This window comes from Macrobrachium nipponense, chromosome 7 (genome assembly GCF_015104395.2).
Source record: "Macrobrachium nipponense isolate FS-2020 chromosome 7, ASM1510439v2, whole genome shotgun sequence".
In the NCBI taxonomy this organism is placed as follows: Eukaryota; Metazoa; Arthropoda; class Malacostraca; order Decapoda; family Palaemonidae; genus Macrobrachium; species Macrobrachium nipponense.
Genome location: NC_061109.1, coordinates 13,199,896 through 13,209,129, shown reverse-complemented (window position 1 = coordinate 13,209,129; position 9,234 = coordinate 13,199,896).

Here is a 9,234-nt window from a genome sequence, read left to right as displayed (position 1 = left end):
ATTTTTTAAAAAATTCACCATAAATCGAAATATTGTTATAGAGACTTGCAATTTGTTTCAAAATGAAGGTAAATGATGGAATATTACGATACTGTAAGAGTTTTAGTCTTACAAATGCAGTTTTCGACCATTTCGGACGAGTTAAAGTTGACCAAATGTCGAATTTTTGTTTAAAAAATTTTTTTATATGCAAATATAAAAATAATGAGAAATGCTACAACCTTCCAATATTTTTTGTTATATTGTGCATGTTTTTTGCGCACATTTTCATATATAAAACTAAAAAAAGCGTAATATGAAAAGGCACAAACAAATATTAGGAGAATGTGACCTACGCGATTCGGAGATTTTCGGCCGAGAATCGGCGCGCGGACGGAATAAAATATTTTTTTTTCAAATATTTCACCATAAATCGAGATATTGTTCTAGAGACTTGCAATTTGTTTTAAAGTGAAGATAAATGATTGAATATTACTAGACTGTAAGATTTTTATGTTACAAATGCGTTTTTTGACCATTTCGGTTGAGTCAAGTTGACGATCGTAGTTTTTTTCCTATTTATCGTACTTTATATGCAAATATTTCAAAAATGAGAAATGCTACAAACCTTCCAATATTTTTTGTTATATTGTGCATGTTTTGCGCACATTTCCATATATAAATCTCAAAAAAAGCGTAATATGAAAAGGCACAAATATTAGGAGAATGTGACCTACGCGTTTCGGAGATTTTCGGCCGAGAATCGGCGCGCGGACGGAAAAAAATATTTTTTTTAAATATTTCACCATAATCGAGATATTGTTCTAGAGACTTGCAATTTGTTTTTAAAGTGAAGATAATGATTGAATATTACTAGACTGTAAGATTTTTATGTTACAATGCTTTTTGACCATTTCGGTTTGAGTCAAAGTTGACCGATCGTAGCCTTTTTTTTCGTACTTATCGTACTTATATGCAAATATTTCAAAAATGAGAAATGCTACAACCTTCCAATATTTTTTTGTTATATTGTGCATGTTTTTTGCGCACATTTCCATATAATAAAAACTCTAAAAAGCGTAATATGAAAAGGCACAAATATTAGGAGAATGTGACCTACGCGTTTCGGAGATTTTTCGCCGAGAATCGCGCGCGGAGGGAAATTTTTTTTTTTTTTTTTTTCAAAATTCACCATAAATTCGAGATATTGTTCTAGAGACTTGCAATTTGTTTTAAAGTTAAGATAAATGATTGAATATTACTAGCTGTAAATTTTTATGTTACAAATGCGTGTTGACCAATTTCGGTTGAGTCAAAGTTGACCGATCGTAGTTTTTTTCGTACTTATCGTACTTTATATGCAAATATTTTCAAAAATGAGAAATGCTACAACCTTCCAATATCTTTTGTTATATTGTTGCATGTTTTTGCGCACATTTCCATATATAAAACTCTAAAAAAAGCGTAATAATGAAAAGGCACAATATTAGGAGAATGTGACCTACGCGTTTCGGAGATTTTCGGCCGAGAATCGGCGCGCGGAGGGAAAAAATTTTTTTTTTTTTTCAAAAATTCACCATAATCGATATTCTTCTAGAGACTTGCAATTTGTTTTAAAGTGAAGATAATGATTGAATATTACTAGACTGTAAGATTTTTATGTTACAAATGCGTTTTTTTGACCATTTCGGTTGAGTCAAAGTTGACCGATCGTGTTTTTTTTTTTCGTACTTATCGTCTTTATATGCAAAATATTTCAAAAATGAGAAAATGCTACAACCTTCCAATATTTTTTGTTATATTGTGCATGTTTTTGCGCACATTTCCATATATAAAACTCTAAAAAAAAGCGTAATATGAAAGGCACAAATATTAGGAAAATGTGACCTACGCGTTTCGGAGATTTTCGGCCGAGAATCGGCGCACGGAGGGAAAAAAAATATTTTTTTCAAAAAATTCACCATAAATCGAGATATTGTTCTAGAGACTTGCAATTTGTTTTAAAGTGAAGATAAATGATTGAATATTACTAGACTGTAAGATTTTTATGTTACAATGCGTTTTTTGACCATTTCGGTTGAGTCGAAGTTGACCGATCGTAGTTTTTTTCGTACTTATCGTACTTTATATGCAAAATATTTCAAAATGAGAAATGCTACAACCTTCCAATATTTTTTGTTATATTGTGCATGTTTTTGCGCACATTTCCATATATAAAACTCTAAAAAAGCGTAATATGAAAAGGTACATATTAGGAGAATGTGACCTACGCGTTTCGGAGATTTTCGGCCGAGAATCGGCGCGCGGAGGGAAAAAAAATATTTTTTTCAAAAACTTCACCATAAATCGAGATAGTTGTTTCTATGAGACCTTTGCAATTTGTTTTAAAGTTTTAAGATAGCAAATGATTGAATATTACTAGACTGTAAGTAATTTGCTTACCCAAAAAAAACCAATATTTATATATATATATATATATATATATATATATATATATATATAATATATATATATATATATATATATATATATTTTTTTTTTTATACTAAAATATATATATTACATTCTTCGATTCTGGTACCAATACATAAATAAAAGGAATGCAGGTGACACTTCTCTTTTTTCGCATACAATGAAATGTCTTATTATTATTCTATCATGCATGGATACGGATATATAAAAAATTGTAATAAATATGAAAATAAATATAAAATAAATGCAGAATACTCACTCGTAATCCTGACTCTTCCATTCTATTCTTGTTTTCCTCCCTCCTCCATTGAAGAGTCTTGCATTTTTTTCCACTCGACATGACGAGTTACATGTGGAGGAGGGAGTACGCGCCCTTACTGCTGATGGACCCGGCGGCCCCGTGCGCCCTCCGCTGTTGGTTTAGGGGGCGTGCTCCAATACATGACCTTAGTGTGGTATTTTCGGTCACACTCCTCTATCCTGCAAAGAGCAACTTTGCAGAGACGACGAACGAAAACCGGGTGTCTCTCCCTCTGCCATTCATATGCACACCCGGCACCGTTCTGCCCCCTCGCCCTTTTGTAAGGCCTCCAGTATGTGATCCCTGGCTGCAGCCGACACACAGGGTCCACTACCCGACGAGAAGCGGTGATGGCGGGGCCGGCAGCAAGAGGGGCGTCGTCAGCAGGGGCGTCGTCAGCAGGGGCGGCGGCAGCAGGGGCGGCGGCAGCAGGGGCGGCGGCAGCAGGGGCGGCGGCAGCAGGGGCGGCGGCAGCAGGGGCGTCGTCAGCAGGGGCGTCGTCAGCAGGGGCGGCGGCAGCAGGGGCGTCGTCAGCAGGGGCGGCGGCAGGTCGAGCGAAGTTGACCCTCCTATCTGCCCTTTCCGCTAGGGGGCAGATCTGCAGCTCGGGCAGGGGTCAGTTATGGAAGGCCACTCATCGGGATCGATGTTGATGAGGGCATTCCCGGCTTCCTCTAGGAACTGTAAGTGGGTCAACCTCAGAAGATTGTCACCGCGGTACCCATAGTACAGTATGTAGGCATTTTGGAGGGCCAACTGAAGGATGTATTTGAGGAGCTTCTGTGTCCACCTTCTGGTTCTCCTGGCGAAGGGATAATACTGGATGAGCTGATCAAAGAGATCAACTCCTCCCATGTGCCTGTTGTAGTGCCCAATGACAGCAGTAGGCCGCTCGATACGAAACTCCTCAAACACAACTCGCCCTGTCGACGTGTCTTCTCCGCTGTACGATCTCTTCTTGGATGGGTTCATGACTCGTCGTAATCATGGGGACGAGTCGGACACCCTTCCAACAGATGACGAAGACAGCGCCCTTCCGCCGCCACTCTGTCTCTCCTCTTGCCAGGTGTTGTGGATGACTAGCGAACCTCTTGAGGACATTTGGGGCCCCACGCACCAACCGAAGGGTACTACTGACGTGCACACCAGCTTCATACAGTTCCTGGGCCAGGGATACCGAGTTATAATAATTATCCATAAACAGATGATATCCCTGGTTACGGAAACGTCCCACAAGATTGAATACAGTGTCACGCAGCGTGGAGAAGACCCCGGAATACACTGAAAAGTCCACAACATATCCAGTGTTGGCCTCGGTAATAAAAAAGAATTTCACACCATATTTCTTCGGCTTCTTGGGGTTATACACTTTTATACTAAGACATCCTTTGTAAGGCATCATCCCCTCATCCAAAGACAGGTTCTTTCCAGGAATCACGAGATTACTACACCGATCACGGATATAATCCAACACTGGGCGCACTAAAATGAGGCGATCACTGTTATTCCGGGGTATGGCCCTTTGGTTGAAGGCGTTGAAGTACCTGTCCAACGCCAGGAAATTATCACAGGACATAACGCCAGGCACATTAGGCATACATAAGAAATAATTCCTCCTCCAATATTGCCTGACGTCGGAAGCAGGTGTCATACCAAAATAAATGTGGAGCCCCAAAAAATGCGCCATGTCAATGAGGTTGCAACCCCGCCAGTAATACGACAAGGTCGTCCTCAGCTCATACCGGCAGTACCGAGCGTAGTCCACCGTCTCGTGTACCAGGTATTCCAGCAATTCCCGCGTCAGGAAAATCTGGATGAACCCCAAAACAGTCAGGGGTACTGGTACGGTGAGCCCAGGGGTTGCCGTGAAGGGGTGCATGTTAGGAGGGGTGGGGTCCTCCGTCCACCCCTCGTCACTCTCCGACGACCAACCTTCACCTTGGCTGGCACGACGAGCCGACCTTCTACGTGCCCGTGCGCGCGCACGGGTGCGGGCACGATATTGCACTCTACCCTCCCCCATTGGCCCATCACCCTCACTTAGGCCTTCACTTTCTGTATCGTTCTCTGCGATAAAACTTGACCCCGTATCCCCATCCTCCCCCTCCTCAGATTCCCCCTTGTAAGCACTGAACCCACTGAATTAGAGCTCACTTTCGGGATGTGAGCCTCAAACGGACATTGGGGGCATATATTCATCCTCACTTTCATCGGGACTGATGTCCTCATCACTCGATGACCATCCGCCATCAAAATAAGGACTTGCGACATGTTCCTGATATCAAGCTCCGATAGATATTCATCTATGTCCCTTGGTTGGAGGCCTCCCAAATGCCTACGAATGCCCCCAAGGACGCCCACATGCTTCCTAGGGGTAACCAAAGGCATACGCTGTGTTCCTGAAACACTTTCAGCCACACGTGGCCGCACAGAACGGCCTTGTGGCGCGGGGTCATGCTTGGCCCCTCGCCAGCATCCAGGTCCAAAACTCGCCTTACACGATCCCTTCCGACGGGTAAAGCGCGCCTTTCGCAGTTCACACGTCGTTGAGACATATCTATGAATGTCCTGTAGCAACACAAATGCTCAAAGTCTCGCACAAGTCCAGAAAAACACGCTTTTGACGAAAGATCGCTCTCGGATGATGCGCTACTGATGCTGGCTGGAGCGAAAAGAAGGGATATCGCGCATGCGCACTTGGGTCATGCTTCAAATCAAAACAAGGCCTTGATCCGTGAACTCCCAGCATCCCCCAAGGCGCGTGATTCAAAAGTTTTAGGCTGGTAGGCCTATAAGTATTTTTCCGCGAATTTTAAAAAAAACTTTTGTATGTCGACGTAAAATACGTCCAGTCAGCACCCGAGAGACAAAAAATGTCGACGTAAAATACGTCCAGTCGGCGTAAGAGGGTTAAAAAGCCTAATAAAGATGCTTCCCTAGCCACCAGCTATAGACCAATAGCTCTAACCAGCTGTGTGTGTAAGCTGATGGAGAAAATGATAAATACTAGACTAGTTTGGCACTCAGAAACTAAAGGATTAATATCATCATTTCAATTTGGTTTCAGGAAAAATCGCTCCACCCTTGATCCGTTGCTGAGGCTGACCAACCAAATCTAGCAAGGATTCGCCAAACAATGTCAGACCATTGGAGTATTTTTTTTACCTCGAAAAAGCATATGACACTGCCTGGAGAATTGTCATCATGAAAAAATTGCACAAGATGGGCATATGTGGAAGAATGATCAGATTTATATATTCCTTTTTATCGGACAGATTTTTTAAGGTAAAAGTGGGAAACTCTTTCTCCCAACCAACCTTTTGTGCAGGAGGAAGGAGTTTCCCAAGGAAGTGTTTTAAGTTTAACACTTTTCAGTGGCAATAAATAGTGTGGTTGAAAAAATCTTGCCTCCTGTTAAATGCTCACTTTTTGTTGATGACCTTGCAATATACTACACAGGATATGATTCATTGTCAGTATGTAAACATCTGCAAAGGTCTATTAACGCAATTACTAAGTGGGCTGATGAGAATGGTTTTAAATTCTCCTCTTCCAAAACAGTTCCAGTAAGATTTATCAGATACCGGCGTTGTGGAAGAAGTTCCCACACTTAGTTTAAGAGGATCTATCATTCCTTATGAAAGTGAAGTAAAATTTCTGGGGATGATTATTGACCACAAATTAACATGGGCTAGCCACATAAATGCCCTAAAGATTAATGTGAAAAAATCTTTGAATATTTTAAAGGTTGTTTCTGGTTTTAGTTGGGGGCCTGATAAAAAATCCCTTTTGAGGCTATATGACTCGCTGTGTCGCTCCAAGCTAGACTATGGCTGTCAGATCTATTTCTCAGCTTGTAAAACCAAGCTAAAGGAATTGGATGTTGTAGAGAACATGGGGTTGAGAATATGCTCAGGGGCTTTTAGAACTTCTCCTGTTGAAAGCATATATGTCGACACAGATCATCTTCCCCTAGATCTAAGAAGGCAAGAGCTAGGGTTGCGATACGTGGCTAGAATGAAAAGTGCTCCCAAAAATCCATCCTTTCAAGTACGTAAGGAAACGGACTCGCGGAATTTCTCTGGTACAAGAGCTTCTAAACCATTCTAAATTCGACTGAATGAGGATGTTAGGGATAACCATCTCAAATCCCAGAAAGTCCTGGAAGTAAAACATCCTGTAAATCCTCCTTGGCTTATTCCTGAAGCATTAGTGTGCAAGAAATCATCTAAGAAGAAGGATTGTACTGAAGAAGAGATTAGGGGAAAATTCTTAGAGCACGACGTTACCCATGCCAATCATGTGAAGATTTATACAGATGGATCAAAGTCAGATAGTGGTGTTGGGTGTGCTGTTATCCTTGGTGATACAGCATATACAGCTAAATTACCTGACTTTGCATCAATATTCACTGCCGAATTAACAGCTGTAGTCTCTGCCCTAGATTTAGTTCTTCAAAGTAGTGACACTAATTTTGTCGTATACTCGGATTCTAAAGGCACTTTAGAAGCTATCAAAAGATTTAATAGCTTTCATCCATTAATCCAAAAACTTCAGGAGTCGCTTTTTCGTATATATTGTCTGCGTAAGTCAGTCTCTTTCTGTTGGGTTCCTTCTCACGTGGTGATTCACGGAAACGAGACTGCAGACAGGGAAGCAAAAGCTGCTAGCGCTTTGCCAGAAACAACCTTCAGGAAAGTGCCTCATACAGACCTAAAAGGTCCTATTAGGTCTTATGTAATAAGTAAGTGGCAAGAAAGGTGGACTTCTCCTCTTCTTGCCAATAACATTAAGTACAGAAGTATTAGGAAAAAAATACAGTCGTGGAATTCGTCATTCCAGCTTGACAGACGAGCAGAGGTTATTTTAACGAGGTTAAGGATTGGGCACACGTATTTAACCCATCAGTTTATTTTAGAAGGAAGCAGCCCACCAGTGTGTGCTTACTGTGACGAGATATAAACAGTGGAGGACATTCTGATGGTTTGCCCCAGATATTCTAACCAAAGGGAAAGATATTTCCAGGGTAAATCCCTCTCAAATATCTTGGGAGATGAAGCAGACATTTCTGCTCTCATCTCCTTTTTAAAGTGTATATAAATTTTTAATAATATTTAGATAAATTTTTATAAATCATATACAGATTTTTAAAGACATTAAACTATTTTTAATATATATTACTCCATTCGTAAAAATTTATATTTTTAATTTATTTATTAGTCACATCTAATTTTATGAATCATTTCTTTCACTAATTCATTTATTCATTTACCATAATTCAACTTATTTAACCTTCATTACGGCGCTGAATGGCCTTCTTGGCCCCAGTGCCTGGGCATTAGCCCTAAATATCATACATCCATCCATCCACATCTGAAATATATCAAGGCAAAATGCTTGAAAGCAATGAATTTGCTGAAAGTCCTGTCCTCGCACTTCGTGGGGTACAGACCGAACTCAGATGTTGAGATTATATAAAGCCTTGGTCTTTTCAAAATTAACGTATGGGTGTGAGGTGTACACTTCTGCGAAGCCAAATAGCCTTAAAATGCTCAGTTCAATTCATCAGGGAGGAATACGGTTGTGTACAGGAGCATTTAAATCATCTCCCACGGAAAGCATGCTTGTAAATGCTGATGAGGTGCCACTGGATCTTCATTACAAGCGTCTGCTGGTTCGGAGCTGGTATAGATTCCAGAGGCTACCTAAGTCTTTAACCAACATTTGTATGAGAAATGAAAGGCATTGGCAGTTTTATGAAAGTCACCCCAAGCAACCTCATCCATTCGCTTTTAGAGTAAATTTTATTGTCTGAATTAAATATGCCAAGAATCAAGATTTTACCAGCAAAATATTCTGTTAGTCCCCCCTGGAACTTTCCAGAGGTAAAGTTCTGTAGATATTTTAATTTTACCAAGGCAGAATTGTCCAGTGAGGCCGTGCAGTCAATATTTTTAGAACACTTTTTCCAACATGATAACTCCAATGCAGTTTTCACGGATGGCTCAGTCAGATGCTGGCGTCGGCTTTGGTGTAGCCTTCCCTGATGCAGGTTATCATCTGTTGCATCGATTTTCACAGCAGAATTATAAGCAATTTTAAAGGCTTTAAAGGAAGTTTTAATTCGGAATGAAAATAATTTTATTATATATTGTGACTCAAGAAGTGTTCTTCAGTCACTGGAATCTTTTAATTATTTAAACCCTCTGATTATATATTTATTGGAATGGCTGCTTCTACTGAAAAGAAGAGGGAAAAAAGTACAGTTCTGTTGGGTGCCTTCCCATGTTGGGGTGGTTGGGAATGAGAAAGCTGACCAACTTGCAAAGTTTGCAATCAGCTCCCGAGAACCCACAAGATGCCTACTACCATATCGGGATTTATATCCTCTAGTAGGTCAGAGAATAAAAAAAATGTTGGCAGTCCCAATGGGAGGATATTTTAACTAACCAGAAAATGCACAATATCACGTCATCAGTGTC